Source organism: Aethina tumida, chromosome 4, assembly GCF_024364675.1.
Source record: "Aethina tumida isolate Nest 87 chromosome 4, icAetTumi1.1, whole genome shotgun sequence".
NCBI classification, from domain to species: domain Eukaryota; kingdom Metazoa; phylum Arthropoda; class Insecta; order Coleoptera; family Nitidulidae; genus Aethina; species Aethina tumida.
This window is the reverse complement of record NC_065438.1, coordinates 15,428,427-15,449,503: the sequence shown is the minus strand read 5'-3', so window position 1 is coordinate 15,449,503 and position 21,077 is coordinate 15,428,427. Positions and strand designations below refer to the sequence as shown.

The 21,077-nt window shown below is 28.0% G+C and overlaps 1 long non-coding RNA gene across 3 annotated transcripts; it reads left to right on the top strand.

Moving 5' to 3' along the window:
- Nucleotides 1-15,366: 15,366 nt before the first annotated feature.
- Nucleotides 15,367-15,752, top strand: LOC109607514 (uncharacterized). 3 transcript variants are annotated; one of them, XR_007547851.1, is made up of 3 exons: nucleotides 15,367-15,475; nucleotides 15,527-15,627; nucleotides 15,675-15,752. It is a non-coding gene; the product is annotated as an uncharacterized LOC109607514 (long non-coding RNA). The 3 variants fall into 3 exon arrangements; XR_007547850.1 differs by having other exon boundaries at nucleotides 15,527-15,631; nucleotides 15,681-15,752; XR_002192194.2 differs by having other exon boundaries at nucleotides 15,527-15,631.
- The last annotated feature ends 5,325 nt before the right edge of the window (nucleotides 15,753-21,077 follow it).

Here is a 21,077-nt window from a genome sequence, read left to right as displayed (position 1 = left end):
CTTCGATAGTAAACAAACATTAACTAATAAATTAAACAAAAATCTCTTCACGGCATGTTTACACATATCTCTATGCACATACGATTTTGTGTTACCATCTTATTATGGCAATATAATGCACATAATAAATAAATATTTATGTATTCCGAGAAGCTGGCAGTTGATTAATGGCGGTTTCGCTGGCGGAATTAAGAGTATGTAAATATTTGGTAGTGTCTAAATTACAATACGATTTTTCACCATTGAATTCAATGCAAATCGTCTTCGGTTACATATTATAACTGTTTTAAGTTATGTAATGTTTACACGGAGGATATGGTATAATGCTGCGAACGCAAAAACATTGGATGGAATACGGGGTGTTGGCCGGGGTCGCAACCTTCGAACGAAATTAGTGACCTGTGTCAAATGGCGTTTCGCAAATATGCCAGATATCGGTTAAGAAGGCGTAAACCCCGGCTGTTGGCCATATTTAAAGATGGAATCTCGATTTGAACGCAAATTACCATTATTTTGCAACGGAAAATCGCTGGCGCAAAAACACGGTGTGCGTGGTAAAACAATTTGCAGTATTTGACTTTAAACGGTGATCGCGAGATTCGCCAATTATGTTGGAACGCTGTAATCTGCTAAACTAATGCTACAGGTGTTAAAGTATTACCGAAAGGTTAATGCCGGGATGTGTTCAATGCGAGACCAAGAAATCCTGTTGCACTTTAAACGATTGAATACACCTAACTGTGCATCTTGTTCCAACTCGTAAGATTTAAGGGCATTCCGCGAGATGTTATTTTATTTAATATCATAATTTTAGACTGTGTAATGCCTTCACGTTATCTCCTTTTCTTCCTTATCATTTTTCTTAATTTATTGTTTCAATTTAGACTGAAGACACGTAGCTGTATATCTTGTAAAGCTTCTATTTTATTAAAGTTTAGTCTAGATAACTTATAATATTGGATAGTTTATGAGGAACATTCTTCATTTTTTATCTTCACATCTTCATTACCAATTTTCTTTTTAAACTGAAAACTCGTAACTCAGTATTGTTCCAACTCAATAATTTTAGGGCAGTTGACAAGCTTCTATTTTATTTAATTTAATAATTTTAATCTAGATATCTTAAAATATTGAATATTTCATGAGAAACAGTCTTCATTTTTTATATTCACTTCTTCCTTACTTTTTTCTTTTCTTATTGGCTCTATTCAGACTAAAAACTCGTAACTCTGTATCTTGTTCCAACTCAAAGATTTTAGGACAATCGACAAGCCTTTATTTTATTTAATTTAATAATTTTAAGCTAGATATCTTAAAATATTGAATAGTCCATGAAGAACAGCCTTCATTTTTATCTTCACTTCTTCGTTACCTTTTTTCTTTTCTTATTGGTTCAATTTAGACTAAAGACTCGTAACTCTGTATCTTGTTCCAACTCAAAAATTTTAGGGCAATAGTTTAATTAAAAATATTTAACAGTTGATGAGGTCTTCCTTTAATTTTGACTCCTTTGTTGCCTTTTTCCTTATCTTATTGTTTAAATTTCTATTGAATGCATCTAACTGTGCATCTTGATGGAACTCACAACACTTAAGGGCATACAACAGGCGTTTAAAATATAAAATAATTGATGAGGGATCGTCTTAGTTGCAACGTGATGCATTTTATTAAACAAATTGAAATATCAACGATAATCGACAAGTCAAACAAAAACAGCCGGATGAATTATTAAAATTCCAGAGAAAAAAATGTGAATCACACATCTTAAGATAGGTATTTAGGAAACGGTACAGACACGATCATTTCCTTGAGTCTCTGGAACACGTGTGTAGTCAATATCGGACAGAGTTGTTTGAGGATGCGGACCCCTCATGCCGGAAACTGATCGCTATTGAATTATTGCAATGTAAACAAGATAGACAATAACCCTTCTATATTAAATATCGGCGGGGGAAAGTGTTGCCCAACGACCGGGTACCAGATAATTGTTGACATTGTGTTCGAGACTTTTATGCAAATATCTGCCGGGATCGAGATGCGACGATCGCTACGTGTGTTCCCGGAGACATTGGCCGTGAACTTGCCGGATAATCGGCAAATCAAACAAACGAGATGTTCAATACAATCGTACAATTTCCTCCGTTTTTTTTTCTGTTGCTTAATCAAACGCGATAGGTTTTGATAAAGGGTTTATTGACCTTGCGTTTGAACCTGACCCACACTTTTGCACCAAGGCCGTCGCCAAGTGCCCCTTTTACCCACACCGACCACTTTACCAGCTAGTCTATTGTCGTTCAATGGGTTTTTTTCCTAATTACTTGTGAAGTAGTAATTATATGTAATATAAATAATAAATTGGCCGGATTTTGGAGGCTTGCTGTTACGGTTCTTAATGCAGCAATTTGGAAAAGGTCAAGGGTAATTGTAGCAAAAAGTGAGCATTAGTTTTTTCTTATTAAATTAGTTGCAACAAAAGGTATTGGAAGGCTATAGTGACGTCAAGGAAAAGTCTGTAAGTCACCAAACAATTTTCTGATTTCTGGTTTAGATGAAGTACTTAAGCTTCGGCCAAGAGATTTCAGTAATATTTTATAAATTCATGGAAACATAAATTATGCTAAATAGGTTATTATAGTGTTCAGTACTTGAACCGCGTTACTTTAATCGAGTATGTGGTTAAGACTGCATCTGCGAGGTATTTTTACCTGTTACCTAGAGCCATATTCTCAGGGATCATTCAACTCATTTTGTGAATTTCTTCACCCACCTACAACCGAGGCTTAATCTTGTCCTCTGCCAGCCACCATACGCCATATGGTAATTAATTATTTTCTTTTTGTCTGCCATCTCACAAAATCGCACAGTCACTCAAAACTTTTTGGATACTTCCGAAGAAAATATATTGAATTGTCAAGGGAAATTATTGTCTTTTTTTTTTGACGAATATTCGGTCAACTTTTTAATGTGTTAATGTGAGGTTTTAAACCACATGTTTCGCTATATATAAACGTATATTTCGTTTTTATTTGAAATCATCTGGCCATTTATTCAAGGCTTTGAATCCTCAATTTTCCTGTTCCACTTCAAGCAAGGCCAATAAGCGACCAAATCTGTCTGGGCCAACAATATGTTTGACCCAGGAAGCACTAATAATGGTGGAAGACGATGAGCACAGTAGCCGGCCATCTGATAGAAAGGGACAAATTCTTCATCATGACAATATTCATCCACAAGTGGCATAACTGACACTGTAGAAGTTGTAGGAACTGGAGTACCAAAGTCTGCATCATCCATCATACTCACCAAACTTCAACCATTTCGACAACTTCCACCACGAGAAAATCAAAATGATGCACGAAACCACATCAATGACGTCGTCGCTTCCATTCCACTGTTATAAATAAGCTTATTTCTTGTTGGCAAGAATATATTGACTCAAAACGGTTTTTATTTCAATTAATTAATTCTTGTTTAAGATGAGATTTGTACATTTTTAAGGTGAAAAAACTCTCCAACCTTCTTGACACCCTAATATTTTTTATTTTATTACCCACAAAATTAATTGAAAAATTGTAATCATCACTAACATTAGATAAAAATTAATTTGAACATTAATTTTGGTCAGCAACTCTCGTCCAAATCACATGTATTAGAAACTTCCTCAGCCAGGTAGTGTTTTAGGACACCGTGCGTCAGATGCTGTATTCTCATTTTCGTCCGGGCTCAAAATCTAATCTGGCCGAAAGGAAAAGTTGTGCAGCGGCATAAAAAAATTAATTACAAAGTAACAGGTGTATTATAGCAGTTTGCTGACCTTGCTTTTATTCGAAATTTGGAACACCACCTACTATTTATAAAAAGATTGTCGTTTGCTTTATTAAAAAAAATTGTGGGTTAAACGAATAATGGCTGTGCATTGGTGTTTTGCAACTAGATTTGATAATTAGGAAAGAAGATAATTCCCGAAAATCTCATTAATTCCTTTCGTAACTGAAGCAGTTTTGTTCGTTTCAATGGCGGTGCGACGTTATTTTTTTATTCTTCTACGTCTTAAGGTGTTTGTTATGATTTAAATGTCAAAGATCTTTTAAGACACATTCATCTGCATTGTGTATTGTGTGCAAGTTTTCTAGTTGATTCGAGGCAATGGTCGTGTTTCGTTTGGTTTATTCAATAAAACTGGTCTTACGCAATGATGAGTCTTATATAAAAAGGTTAGTTTAGAAGTCTGTTGTCATAGGAATGACAATAAGCAATTTAATTGGACAGTTTTAACAAAGTCGTAAAGAACATTAAGATACGAAATAATTGTTTGTCAATAATTTCATTTTTTAGTTTCAAGGTATTGTTGTCTGTGAAATCTGATTGACTAATTGTAATTGCTAGAAAAATCTTATTTTAACAAATTTTTATAACGTGATAAGTGCGAGTTAAATAATAAACAATTAAATGGCTACTGTCTAAAAATAATTTATTAAGGTAAAAATAAAAAATATCTATTATTAGACATGCTTGGTAATTAAGAATTTAATTTTCTAGTTTTATGATTTGTTAGAATAATATATTTGTAGTAAAAAATTTTAAGTGAAAAATTTACTACATAAAACATGTGTCTTTTTAACACACAATTATTATTAACAAATTACAAGATGAATTAAAGTAATATTAACTAAAATTACAAAAGTAACTGAAATTAAGTAACATAAAATACATATAAATATAAACCAAAAATAAAACTAGATATTTCCCAGACGTTATTAAATATTTTAACTATTACATGTGACCATTTTTAATTCCATTGTCATTTTAATTTACCTAATTTTAATTTTATACGAATTATATAAATTTTTTTATAAATTAATATTTCTATGCAAATTGATTAAAAATTATGTCATTCAGTGATATAAACATAATGTTAAAAATTAAATTAAAATCAAATAAAATATAGTTTATTTAAAATCATTTCGTTATTAATAAATATAAATTTAGTACTTGAAAATATTTATAAAAATATATAAAAACTCTTCAAATTACTGAATTATATTATAGTTTTTAAAAACATTATTAATTAATACAATGAAAGATGGCCTATTTTTATATATATATTTTTATGTTTGTATATTTGTATATGTATGTGCATAAAAAAAATAAAAAATAAAGATATATTTTATATATAATATTGATTACTGATTAATATACGAATTTATTAAAATTATTAGTGATAAATTAAAATTTACAATGTTTATTTTAATATTTGGATAAATTAAAACCAACAATTTTTACTAAATTTTTTTTTAAAAAAAGTAAATGATTGAAATTAAAATAATAATAATAATAAATAAAAAATTGACATTAATTTATCAAAATGTAATTTATTTAAAATTATTACATTAATTTAAATAAATTTTAATATACATGAAATTAATATTTAATTCATTTTTTTTATTTATAATTATATAAAATTTACAATATTTATTTTAATATTTGGATAAATTAATAAGATTATTTAAACAAAAATTTTACTATATTAAAAAAAGTAATAATAAAATAAAAAATAATTTTAATACAAATACAATTGATATTAATTTATTAAAATGTAATTTATTTAAAATTATTACATTAATTTAAGTAAATTTTAAATATAATATACATGAAATTAATATTTAATATATATAAATATTATATAATATATTTTTATTTAAAATTAAAAAAAATATATATTTTAAAACTTAAAAATAAAAATAGCAAAAATATTATATATATAAAAAAATGTTACAATTTTTACTCATAAAGATGCAATATTGAATAAAAATGATTTTAATCATATATTTGGCATTAATTTATTAAAATGTAATATATTTTAAATTATTACATTATTTTAAATAAATATTACATATTCTTTCTAATAAATCTTGAATATATTATATATGAAATTATTGATTAAATATTTTTTTATTTTAAAATTTGAAAAGAAAATCAATAAAAACATTATTTATTAAAAAAAAAAGATTTTTAATTTAAAAAAAATTATTTAAATTTAAAAAAAAAAAACGTGTTTTGAAACTTAAATTAGAAAATATTAAATATGTAAAAAATATGTAATACAATAAATTTTTCACAAGCAAAAGAACAGTAGTGTGTAAAAACGATTTTATTACAAAACACAAAAGAACGTTTAATAATGTAAAACACAAAACGTTTGGCACGCTAACAATAAGATAAATCATCCGATGGTGTGTTCGTTTTTTGCGTTGACAATATTTACGGCACGTTTCCTCCCGTATACAACCAATAATCAATTATGCACGGCTTTAACAATATTTTCACCAATATTTGTCTTCTTCACGGCGACAGGAACGCATGTGAAAAATGTGTCATAACGTTTCTTTTACTTATTTTAAAATTACGGTACATGAAATTGAATCCTTTATTCCGGCGGACAATGAGGGGTCAAGTATTTTTTGACCTTACAATACACGATTTATGCCGAAAACTTTTAACTGGCAAAAACTGTTAGCAAAAAGGACCGATGTGAATTATTACTCGGTTTGAAGAATTATTGCGCTGCCGCGTGTTATAATATGTTCGATAATTTATTTTCTCGCTTTCTCATTGTTTCCTTTTTACACAACAACAAAAAAAAAATGTGGACATCAGGTTATCAAGAAAGTTATTGAGTTTTTCAAGCTTAAAAATATAATGCACAAATCTCAGCTCAAACAAAACTTTAATAGAGATTTTGGTGTTTTTTTAGCACTGGTGTCCATATTTTATCACCTCACATCAACCCATAAAAAATTTGACCAAATATTCATCACTTAAAATCAAGCCCCAAAAAAACAATACCTTTCATGACAATCTAACACATAAATTGCGTTAGCACGGCGATTTTCCATTGCGCACAAGTGCGTCGTGATTGCGATAATGATCGATCAAGTTCAAGACCTAAACGGACGAATCTCGGCTAATATGTTCGTAGATAATACTATATATAAATTATATGCAAATGGGTATTGTCGATGTAATTCGCATGCATATTTCACCGTGTTCCGGGGCTAAAAACAGCTGGGAATAAACGAAATAAGGCGAAGAATCTCGATAGGTTTCATCCTCGGGGCAACGAACAATAATTCTTACAAACGAAACCTAAATAAGAATCCGCGGCCTTATGCGTCCGTTTTATCCGTTGCCCGTCGTTGCCGACGATGAAGAGTAAAAACATTGCGGATTGCGACGCTGAAAGAAAAATCTAATTGCACTATAAATATTTTGCGCTGTGTAATTTAAATACAACTCGGCGGATTACGAGGAAGTGCAATGAAGAATTTATAGAAATGTCTTGCCGCATTCTGAGCTGCAGGAAGCACACGATGGTGTAAATAAATAAACACCTGTTGTCTTATAGATAACCGATAATTAAAATAAATTAATAACCAAGATATGACTGATTTTAATATTGTTAATGCACGTGAAAGTGTATAAGTTATTATATGAAAATCTCAGGCTCGTAAGGCGTGTAATTAAATTTAACGATGACTGTTGGCATTGTACTGTAAATTTAATTATTATAATCTAATATTATCTTTGTTTTATTGTAGTTCTTTATCAGCACTGCAGTGTCTGGTGTTGTAGTCGCAAAGATAGATACATAAGTTTATTGTTAAGTTAGAGACTGGTTTGGTGAAAGACATGTCAGTCATAAATCTTTGTAATTAAACAAGCAGTCAGCTAAAACAATAAAATCATATTAGGCTTAACCTACATAGATCATAAATATCAACATATTTAATGTAAATAAGTAACGAAAAATTTGAGATCCTATCTTGAAACAGATTATTCTTAAAACGACTTCAATTGAAAGGTGGAAGAGATATTTATGTTATATATATATTACAAATTTATATATTACAAATGTTATATATTATTAAAAATATATAATTTAATTACTTTTTATTATCGATTTGTTTAATATTTGTAAATTTATTTTATTTTATTTTATTTTATTTTATTTTATTTTATTTTATTTTATTTTATTTTATTTTATTTTATTTTATTTTATTTTATTTTATTTTATTTTATTTTATTTTATTTTATTTTATTTTATTTTATTTTATTTTATTTTATTTTATTTTATTTTATTTTATTTATTTTATTTTATTTTATTTTATTTTATTTTATTTTATTTTATTTTATTTTATTTTATTTTATTTTATTTTATTTTAATAAAAAAAATTAAATAAAAATTTTATTTTATTTTATATTTTATTTTATTTTATATTTTATTTCATATTTTATTTTACATTTTATTTTAAATTTTATTTTATATTTTATTTTATAATTTATTTTATTTTTATTTTAATATTTTTCGTATTTTTAAAAAATTATGTTTTTTTAAATTTTTTGTGTTTAAAAAACTGGATAAATTCGTTTTGAAAAAGAAAAACAATTATTATTTAAATTAAATTTAAATTTTAATGTTATTCTACTAATTATTTATTTTTATATTACATAAAATTATTATTAAATAAAAGCATTTAAATGGAAATATAAAGTTCTTTAATTTATAAGTAATGAACAAACGTATACATATTTAAACTTCAAATGTCACACAATAATTTATAACTAATATTTACCAATAACATATTTTATGTATTAAAATAATTGTTTGTTTTTAATTTCAACATTCTTCATTTACTTTTACGTATTTCTGATAGAATTGGAAATTCCTAATATTGTCATTTACGACTTCAATAAATTTGAACACGAATTATAATTAAAATGTAAAACTTCCTGATACCCAAACCGTTACCAATTTTAATTTGCTCACATAATGAACGACAAAAAAACAGTATTGTTATATTTTATATCCGCAAACAATCAGTATAAAAGACACTCCTGTAATAACAAAATAATTCTCATGATAGTCCTTTGTAACTGTTCACATATTTAATTACGAACTCGGCTAATTACCTACATTTTCACACCTAATTTACTTGTAATACACGTATTTAGTCACGCTGTTTTTGCCAGGATAATTATAATTATTCGTTGCCTTATGGGCATGCACTCTCGGCCCGTCTAAAATTCATAACGATTCCATTTAACGCCATTGCAAAACCGGATGACACAGTTATACATTAAGCCGAACTATATATCTGTGGATAATTATGTAAACATTGTTACATTTTGATAGTTCCCATTTCTAAATCTCCAAACCAAATAAAGCGAACAACGGCTTTCGATTTGTGAAGAAATAGGCGAATTCTGAAATTATCGCGCCCAATTTGGTCAAACTCATTATTTGCGGTAAATCGGTAATATTGACCCAAATTTTTGCTGTCAAAATTTCTGTATTGTATTCAATTTAAAATAATTAGTTTATTAGTGTTTAGTATTATGGGCGTTTGACTGCAAATATGTTTTCATTCATTACGACGAGATAAGTGGCGTTACAATTCGAGGACGTTGGATATTAAATAATTTTAACGACCAATTTCACTAGTTCACACCAAAAATGTGTCACGTTCAAATTAATTCTGTAGTAAAATTTTACGTAGAATTCTAAAATGTTAATGACCCTTTAAAACTAGATCCCGCTCTTTAAATATCACCAAAAAGTATTTGTTGGCACATATTAGTCTGTAAAAACGGTATTTTTTATTATATTTTAGTTTGAATTTTTTTAAATTGTAAAGGAATGATAGTTGAAGGTTTAAAACCATTATATAACAACATAATTCTGACATTTTAATTGTTTAATTCTTTATCACGTGGAAGTGTAGTTTTCTGAGGTACCAGGATGTGGATCCTGTTTTCTTGACATCACCAATATTAAATTTTACATACTTTTAATTTAATTTAATTTAATTTATAAAAAATACACCTTTTACAAAATAAACACGTAATTTAATGTACTTCAATTTGCATAAATGTTACGAAATTTCTCTAAATTACACATTTCAATAAAAATTCCTCGTGAAGACTTCAACACTAGATCAAGCGACAAACCGTAAATAAAGACAGAATTTTTAAATTTTCCGACGCTAATGCACAATGAATGGTTGACACTTTTCAAGCGACATGGGTGCAGTCGTAAAGCAATAAATAAATTTTTAGCTTCATTGTTGATGCTTAACGATGTCACAACGTAAATAAGGTCAAGATTAAAAACAATGCACAGGCACAACGCAACAAAAAGTATGAAGGAAGTACATTGTTTATTTGTCTTAATCGATTCGACGGTACGGTACCGAATCAATGTCTTCCTTGCCGAGATTCTCTTAAGACCGAATCTCGTCCATTTTTTTTCTTTCTTCTTTTATTTGAACTCAAAAATATTAAATAAATGTGGTCACCTCTTTTATGAATGTATGTTTGTTATATTTTAATCGGACAAGAAATATTGTGTGCATTGAATAAATCGTAAACGACGATTGTGTTAGAACAAATGTAGGAAGCGGTACCTCATTAATTGGGGTTCACATATTAACTGTTGACCTTATGCATGTATTCCGAAGAAGTTCACTTTGGGGGAAGTATATTAAAATATCGTAGCAATTCCATTATTTTCGTTATTCCCATTGTATGTTAATACGGGTACGGTTCGCACCCATTTATTTAATACTCATCGTTCTTCGTGCACAGGTTCAGAGACGGCGACTGCATTTATTACGTTCGGATAATGAATGTATGAAATGCACCATGTTAATACAAAAAAAAATCACTTCCCTCACCGAAATCACCGACAGTACGTGTGTATTTGTGTGTTGTATCGTCATTACCCGGTGGCCATTTACTTTCATCTACGATCCATTTAATTATTTTAATTACGCGGACATTTAAATAAGTTAATTAAGTTCCATATAAAAGAAAATTGGATTTAAGGCCCCCGAGACATCTTCGTTATTATCTATTATTGCTTGCTTAGTGTTTTACGTAATTATCGGCTTAAGAATATACGTACGTTTTTTTCTAATGTATTATTTAGCAATTATTTGTACATCTAAAAATTTAATATTTATTCGGTTTTAAAAATTTCACTTTAATTAAAGTCGACTTATAAAATACAAATGATTTTATATTTTCTATACCATTCCTTTAACATTTAAACTATACCTGTGCATGTCATAATGATTTGAATTTTAAAAAATAAATTATTTTTGTAATTTATTTTACAATTAGTACTGTTGTTGATGGATATTTAATTACATATACAAATATATGGCAATAATACAAATTATGATTGATTTCTAAAAAAACTGGAACGAGTTGAAATAGTTTAAGGTGATGAGTTACAAATTCAATAATGATCTCAGTGAACTCATTTTGAAATAATGACTTATGTTCATTCATGTATTTAATTAATGTGTGATTTTATGTGCATTCATTATTCTTTTTCATTTTAATAATTTTGAAAAATAATTTTAGCTAAAGCTATTTTATTTGTAAATATTGAAACAAATTAATTTAAAATAACATATTCTGGTAAATCCTTCTTCTAATAAAAAATAAATATTTGTACAAGATTTTTTGTATATTTCAAATATAAAAAATACTTATCATGCAGTATTTATCTGTAAGAAATTTTTACTAATCTTTAATTTTAATTTTATTTTTATTTTTATTTTAATTTCATTTAAATTTGTTTTATTTCATTTTACATAAACATAAACCTTAATTAAAAATTAAAAATAAGTAATATAATTCATTATTCAATTTTTTAATTTTATTTTATTTTGTTCTTATTTTATTTTTTATTTAATTTAATTTGATTTTATTAATTTGTAATTTGAAATATTTTGTTTTAATTTATTTTATTCTATTAACTACATTTTAGTAAATTTTACCTAATGTAATTTATAATCTATATATTTAGTTAAAAATTAAGAAATAAATAGTATATTAAATTTATAATTTTTAAAATTGTCATTTTTATTAATGATTTTCCAATTTTTGAAATACAGTTACTCAAATTTCCATATTTTCTATAAAAAGTAAAATCTATAAATTTTTTTATTTTATAACATATTATTTATTTCATGTTATTTAGTAAGTTTTTAGAAAATATAATTATTCAAATCCCACATTTTCTATACGAAATAAAATCTATTTAATTTAATTTAATATATGTTTATTTTAATTTTATTTTGTTTATAATATTTTATTTTATTTATTACATTTATATTATTTCTAATTTATATTTAATAGTAACATTTATTGTACAATTTTTTTTATTTTATTTTATTTTGGTTTTATTTTATATAATATTATTTTTATTTCATTTTATTAATTACATTTTATTAAATTAAATTTACAAGTAAATTATGATATGTAAATTTTCCAGTTTTTCAATTATTCAATTTTTTCATATTTTAATAAAAACTATTTAATTTAATTTTAATTTATTTTTATTTTATTTTATATTGTATTATTTTATTTTTTATTTCATTTTATTCTATTTTATTCTATATTATTCTAATTTATTCTATTTTATTATATTTTGTTCTATTTAATTATATTTTATTATATTATAATTTAATTTATATGTTAAGGCAGATCAATTAAATTTTATTTTTTAATAAATATAAAAAAATAAAAATATTGAATATTTTATCATTTTAATTATTTTTAAAGTCTTTCCCTAATTATTAAATATGTATCATTAGACTTTTTCTTAACAAAACCCTCCAACATAAAATTATTTACAACCATCTTTTCAAAGAAAAATACTACAAATAATTATTGTTTTTTTTACTATTTTGAATTTCGTTGTTTCTAATATATTATTATTAATAGGTCTAAAACAGGATTTACGTCAAACATCAACAAATATACTATAAGTTTAAAATTAGTTTATCATCGTCATACTTCTCCAGTGTTATTTACCTCATTTAAATGTCTAAAATAATAAAAAGCAGTGTCATTATTTTATTTTATTTTCATAAAACGACTACAGTGAATATTTATTCATTCTATGTGTCGATATGAACCTGCACAGTCTCCGACTCTGCACCATAAATCATCCAATTGAAATATCACTTATACAATTATATAACGTTCACAATAAAATCACAATACGATAGCATTATTGCCCAATGTCATTCTTTTTATGCTAAATACCCTGACATATTCACTTATAAATAAATAACCTTAGAGAAATGATCTGGCACAATCCCGTGTGTAAGTTCACATTGATATTGATGATCGGTAATTAAAGAACGCTTTTGGACCGTTGCACAACGATCCACATTTTAAAGTAACCAATTTTTTTTTCAACGCCTAATCACATCTTATTAGCGGTTGCCCAACGTGCGATGATACTTTGACATTACACCCGGGACAAAACAAAAATAAATTCTGCCCCGGACGTTTATCACCGCGGCCGCGAGTCGTGAACGCTGAAATTAGGATCTAGACATTAAGGCATTAGCGAGGATATATCGCCTGCAAACGAAATGGGTCCGCGTCGATTTATCGCCGGCGAATGCGGGAATATGTGAAATATGTGTATGAGCGCGTACAAGCAACATAAAACGTTTCGTTATAAGACAGTCGGATAATGTTCTTTGATCCTGGAGTGATATAAACATTGTGAAGTGTCAGGGTAAATCTGCATATGATTACAACTTCATCGATTGAATCTCGCTCATTAATATGTATAGGAATGTATCGGAGTATGTGTATGAATGTTCAGAGTTGAGTTTTATGCGGTGTGGTTCAATCGATTTATTTTGACTTCGATCTGGGATCAACTTAAATTTTAGCAAATATTTTGTTAAGTATCTTTGAACTGAAAAAAGTATTTAGAAAGATATATAATTTAAAAATGAACTACACTAAAAATTAACTGCCTTCAAATGTAAACATAAATTTGTGATTAATTAAAAAAATGAATGTAAAGTTATTTGTCAAAGTTAAATATTATAAAATATAAATAAAGTATAACTAAAATTCTTTATTTGGATCCTCTAAAATAAGAAGAAAGTCAATTAATAAAATTGATATCGTCTAAAAAATTAACTTCTTCTAAGAATACATTGGTATTTAAAATTTTTAATGAAAAAATGAATGGAAAATTGAAAACTAAACCTATTTTTATTTGTCAAAGTTAAATATTATAAAATATAAATAAAGTATAACTAAAATTCTTTATTTGGATCCTCTAAAATAAGAAGAAAGTCAATTAATAAAATTGATATCGTCTAAAAAATTAACTTCTTCTAAGAATACATTGGTATTTAAAATTTTTAATGAAAAAATGAATGGAAAATTGAAAACTAAACCTATTTTTATTTGTCAAAGTTAAATATTATCAAATATAAATAAAGTATAACTAAAATTCTTTATTTGTATCCTCTAAAATAAGAAGAAAATCAATTAATAAAATTGATATCGTCTAAAAAAATTAACTTCTTCTAAGAATACTTTGGTATTTAATATATTTAATGAAAAAATGAATGTAAAATTTTTATTTGTCAAAGTTAAATATAAAATATAAATAATGTATAACCAAAAATTCTTTATTTGGATCCTCTAAAATAAGAAGAAAATCAATTAATAAAATTGATATTGTCTAAAAAAATTAACTTCTTCTAAAAACACTTTGGTATTAAAAATTTTTAATGAAAAAATGTCTGTAAGTTGAAAGTTAAACCTATTTTTATTTGTCACAGTTAAATATTATAGAATATAAATAATGTATACTAAAATTCTATGCAATAATGTAATAATGTAAACTAACATTCCTTACTTGGAACCTCTAAAATAAGAAGAAAGTCAATTAATAAATTTGATATCGTCTCAAAAAATTAACTTCTTCTAAGAACACTGTGATATTAAAAATTGTTAATGAAAAAATGAATGTAAAATATAAAATTAAACCCATTTTAATTTGTCAAATTTAAATATTATAAAATATAAATAATGTGTACTAAAATTTTTTACTTGGATCCTCTAAAATAAGAAGAAACTCAATTAATAAAATTGATATCGTCTAAAAAATTAACTTCTATGAAGGCTTTGGTATTAAAAATTATTGATGAAAAAATGAACGTAAAGTTGACAATTAAACCTATTTTTATTTGTCAAATATTTTCACCAACAAAATTGAATGTAAATTTGAAAATGAAACGTATTTTTATTTTTTAAAGACAAATATTATAAAATATAAATTGGATAAATTGAATTAAAATAACCAAATAATGGTTTCCTCTTATACTGATTCATAAATATAATGTATAAATAAATTAATAATGTAATAATAATTATTAACGCCAAAAAAATAATATAGAAAATTAAACCTATTATTATTATTAAAACGCCTAAAAACATTATATTTCTTATAATACCTATGTTATAGCGTTTGAAACAAAATATTGTCAACGTCAATACCCTGACAGATATTTACGTCAGCAATGGATGTTAAATGGAAATTATACATTTTTATATTTATTTTATACGAAGTTATATCACTTGGGTAAAGTTTGAGTTAGATTATCCATATTTTCTAATATTTTTGACGTTATAGTTACTTTAACTTATCAAACAGTACTGAAGCTGCACAACTGGCGATATTTTTGCAAAATATGTAAAACTTTGGAAACCATCAGCAATAATTAAATCATCTTAGTCGGTGAGTTAGTACGAATATTGTTGCCATTAATTATTTTAAATAGTTACAGACATTTACAACGAGTTATAACGTTCCCGAACCAAACATTTTTAATTAATCAATAAAACATGTGATAAAATCAGTTTTGCCATTTTTTTTTCTATGAAACTCAATGTTAATAATTTCGTCGCAAATTTATTCAAAAACACATTCCCCACATTCACTTTTTCCTTAATCAACAGACGCCATATAAATCTTTGTTCCTAATTAGGAGTTTTAAAATGTATTTCCATACGTTTTATGTGAAACGACGAGGGAAATTAATCGTTTCCACGCACGCATATCGTATTGTCCCGAGCACGTCGACGTACATCACGTCGCACAACAAAAATCACTGTTAATCGACGGAAAATTAAAAACTCGCAGAGATCATGCACATCTCCGATAATCGAATAAATACGAACGCATGATATAATGGACCTATTAGGGTTATACGCTTCGAGAGACGATTTCGAAAGCATAAACTAGACCGATTTAACACCATGGTTGCCGGCAACGTTTGTTCATTATCTGCATGAGATGATTCGATTACGTCCGGACCTCCGTTCACCTTTTGCACCGTTCAATCCAATTGTAATTATTTTGCAAGTAAGTAATGGGAATTTAAGCAGACGATTCTGCGTATTTAAAAATTTGGGAACGTTCGCCACGTTTGAAATTTTTTTTTATTATTTAAACGTTGTGAATGTGATTATGCCGAATAAACAATGGCCGCATACCACTCCATCTGTGTTTGGGTGTGTTGGAGACAAATTATACGAACAATTAGAAAAAAATCGTCATGTTAAATACATAATAACAGTAATACAAACATGAATGTTTAGAATTTACTCCTGTAATTTTATTGTTTGTTCAAGTGAGTGGTTGATATTTAGAACTAATAAAATGCGATACTGTGCCATTTTACAATGCACACAGGTACGATTATTATTTCGTAATGTTTGAATTATTGTTTGTTGATAACAAACAACTAGGTCTTGTTATTTATTTATTTTTTTCTTTATTTTGGATGGTTTTTCCCGGTCGAAAAATTCCGCAAAAACCACAGGAAAGACTCGACGACCTAATGGAATTCACTTAGCAACAAAACATTAATTGGACATGCCTTTAACAAATTATGTGCGGTACGCGTATTGTCTATAACGTCGTACATTATCATCAGTAAATTCATTATAAAACAAGCCGTAAGTGATTTCAGGATAATCGAGTTAAACATATCCTGCGGACAAGTCACGTAATTCGTTTATAATACCTATTATATGCCGTAGGAATTGCTCGAAAAGTTTTGGTATTGGAAAAATTACTGGGTTCGTGGTTAAGGAAATTAATTACTTGTTTATATTGGGTACCGGAAACACTATAGTAATTTATATCATTATTTTCTTTGAAATAACTTTTATTCATCACAATAATCACCATTATAATCAACAATCTACAAGAAAATTTATGCCAGGGAATTGAAGAACAGGCCAACCTGTGAAAAAGTATGTAACAGTTACCTGGAAACATGTCTGAACCATATGATGGATAAAGTAGAACTTCTTATTTAACATTTTGAAGCTTCGTTTATGTGATGTGCTGATGAAGACGCAGAACTCTCTTTCTATTAACTAAAGGAGATCGTCTGAGTAACTTTTTCATGAATGTAATCAATTGTAACAATACAATCAATAAAAGGCTTTTCTTATCTTCTTTTCATATTATTTTTGAAACAAAATCGAGTCTAATATATGACAATTGGAATAACAAATCAAAAATTAGTCCATGAAGTCGAATTTGGTCAATTTGCTAACACTAATTTGTTGGATTGGCCTCTTGGTAGGTAGTCAATATATAAAATTCAACTCGTACTAGAGTCATCAAAATTTTATTGGGTTAAGACTTCTTTTTCACCAGGTTTACCAGTTCCCAACCATTGTCCAGACTGGAAATTTTCATCACTTTTAAAAGTGCAGTCAATAAATGGCTTTTCTTTTCAAATTTTGATATTGTTCATAAAGCAAAATAGAGTTTAAAATATGATAAATAGAAAAACAAATTAAGAATTAAACCAGAAAGTTAGATTTAGGCAATTTTCCAACAGTAAATTGATGGGTTGATAGTTTGACCTTTTGGTAGGTAGGCAATATATAAAATCCAACTCAGATTCTTCTATAGAGTCATTAAAATTTTATAGGGTTAAGACTCCTTTTCCAACAGGTTTTCCTGCTCCCAATCATTGTCCAGACTGGAAATTTTCGAAACTTGTAACAATAGTGTCAATAAAAAGCTTTTCTCATCTAATTTTGATATTGTTCAATAAACAAAATCAAGCCTAAATGGAAAATTGAATAACAAATTAAGAACTAGTCCATGAATATGTTTTATGACACGCCATGATCGTAATCATTACAATAAAATTTGTAAATTGTACAATTGTATAAGCAATGTCTGGTCTTTTTTAACTCCATCCATTATGTTAAATTTATTTCCATAAAATTAAGATTAAGAAGTGAAAGAATGTGGACGAAATCAGGAACTAGTTCATAAAATTAGTTGGTCTAAATCTTAATTTAGTCTATTGTCGTCTCGAAACATCCGTCAAACTACCGGACTGGAAGATTCCCCCGATAAGAGAAAGTTCCATTTTTCGTCCTGTTATTTTTCAACTGATGCGGTGACCTTTCGAAGCACAATAGTAGTAGAATATACATAAAATTATAATTTAAAATATGGAAATACGAACAATGTCATTGTAAATTTAACAATAGCTTTACAATGTTCCGAAGCACTGTATTGATTTTTGACGGTGTCAAGAGAGATTGCGGTCGGTGTGAGGCCGACACTTGAAGAAGAAGAAAAAAAAGGAACCACGTCTCACACAGACAATGATCGTAATGAATACTTATGTGAATACATTAGTTTGTTTAAGCCAAGCATTTGGACGTGGAAGTAAGGCAAAAATTGCAAATTTCCCCCGGTCATTTCCAGCATGTAATGATCGTCCGAGCGTTTTCTTAACTTAATTCAAGAATGTGGAAAAACGACGACACATCTCATGATACACATACATATATGACTCGATTATAGAGGTATAAAACTATCCTATCGAAAAATCCACGACTGAAATTACGGTGTTTTGAATAAATTAGATATTAAGTTAATGAACGCGAGAAGATCCTCGTGATTGCCGATAGGTAATAAAAGAAATGTTTAGCTACCATTAATTTTCTTCATCTTACAAAATATGGCACGATATCTGAATATCTACGCTTATCTTCCTTCACGTCATATCGCCATTTTTACAATGGTGCTCCATCACGCACCGTGACAAGAAATCATATTTCCATGTAGGCTTTAGAAAATGAGAGATCTGGAAATTGGAAGCCCAATCATTGATAAAAAAATACTAGCTTCAAGTATGATGGATAACTGAATACTTCTTAAGGAATAGTGTTATTGTTCAAGAATTTTTCTTAAATAGAATACTCACTTTGAATCCAGACGACTACAAAATCCCAATGTTTGATGATCATTTATAAAAGGTTTCCAGACTGCCTTTTGTTGAAATCTACAAACAAAGATAAAGGTAAGATTGAATGATATCGATTTATACAGCTGAAATCGAAAAATGATTATAAGATTTACAAAATCTGGAAACTGAAAAATGATCAGGCTCTCTAAAAAATAATAAGGTCCAAAGAACAGCTTCAGCTTCGATGGATAATTGAATACTCGATATATATAAACTTCTTAAGAGATGATTTATAAAATCTGAAATAACGGTCTCAAAAAAAGAAACCTAAAAATTTAATGTAATGTTCAGGAAATATGATACATATTTTAAATGAAAAGTACTACGAAACCTTAATTCTTGATTATCATTTATAAGAGATATCCAGATTTTCTCTTTTAAGAAACTTGATCGAAGTTATAGAGAAGATTGAACATAATTAATTTATTCAGCTTCAATTCAAAAATGATCATTTTCAGAAAAGTCATAAATTATTAAAATATATATAATTTATAAGGAAATAGTTAATATTTAACAATTTTATTAAATATGAATAAAGTTATTTTGATTTTGTATGATTATCAGGATCATGATCAATGATTACCTGGAAGTAAAATTATGAAGAACAACAAAATCTAGTCATTACAACTCAATATTGCATGTAAAACTAGGCGTGACATATTTGAAATTCTTGAAATACTCATATAATTTGTTCAAAACCGTTGCCCGACGTGCCTCCACCGAAGACACTTCTTGCATCAGTGCGATCCGGAGCTGGTCCGCCGACATCTTTTAGCGGATATTAAGGAAAAGTTATTAGTAACACTAAATACAAAATAATGCTCCGTAGGTGGCTGGTTTGAATGAAGTACGGTAGAATAAAGCGATTAACCTGCAATAAATACGAGGTTTGGTTGCAGTGCACGGCAGCCCGTAATGCCCTCAGCGCTTTCCGTTGCGAATTTCAGATTTACACCGGCCGCAACTAACCGACTAAACAATGGTGGTACTATTAAATTTGTGGCTCATTTAGGCGCACAACTCTCACGGCTGCTTTATTAACACCCGGCCAATTCGAACTAATCGTGAAATAATGTCTTGGCCCACGTGGACTTGGATGGTCTTCGGCCATCCGGGCGTGAATTTTAGACGAAAAGTTTCAGAAGTTACGCTCGGTACTCGGTGGTCTGTTTCAAAGGCAACAACGATTTCCTAATCCGGGAGTTCCTAATTGCGAATCGTTGTGTTCGGTGCTTACACAGATTTACCGCACCAAAAAGGCTTAACTGCTCCAGTGCATCGCGATAATTACATTTGATATAAAGCGGCGCAATCTAATGATAAAATAGATGCAAGAACTTGGGCGGATATTATAACTTACAGACATTAATAATCATTTATTTGAAATATACCTCACAATTTTGAGTAAACGCTTCCTACCTTAATGTTTACGACATTCCGCCGTGTTAATGCATGAACCACATAAAACCGTGCTTTGAAAAGAAGTGAAATTGTTGAAATAATGGGATTTTTCGGAGGACCGTGTCTGGCAGGCTTTCGCAGCTAATAGTTCATTCAAATCGAAAACGAAGCAATTACACCTCACAATAGGCGTGAGGCAATCTTATGAAATTGTATAAATTATAAATTCTACCCGAGCGATACACAAAGACTCTCGTGGCGCCATCCAGATCTAATCTCCGGATTTCTATGATTGAATGGATTAAATTATGTCGAATGGAATGTTCGATTCGCGTAGGAATTGATTTATTGCATCGGCCAAAAATCTTCTGTTAATTGCCGTGTGCGGACGTTTGAAATTTCGTCGCAGGAAAAGCTCGACGACCCATTGGCCTGCATACACCCATGAACTTATTGTGCGCTCACTTCCTGGAGCATTATTCTAGGGAGTTT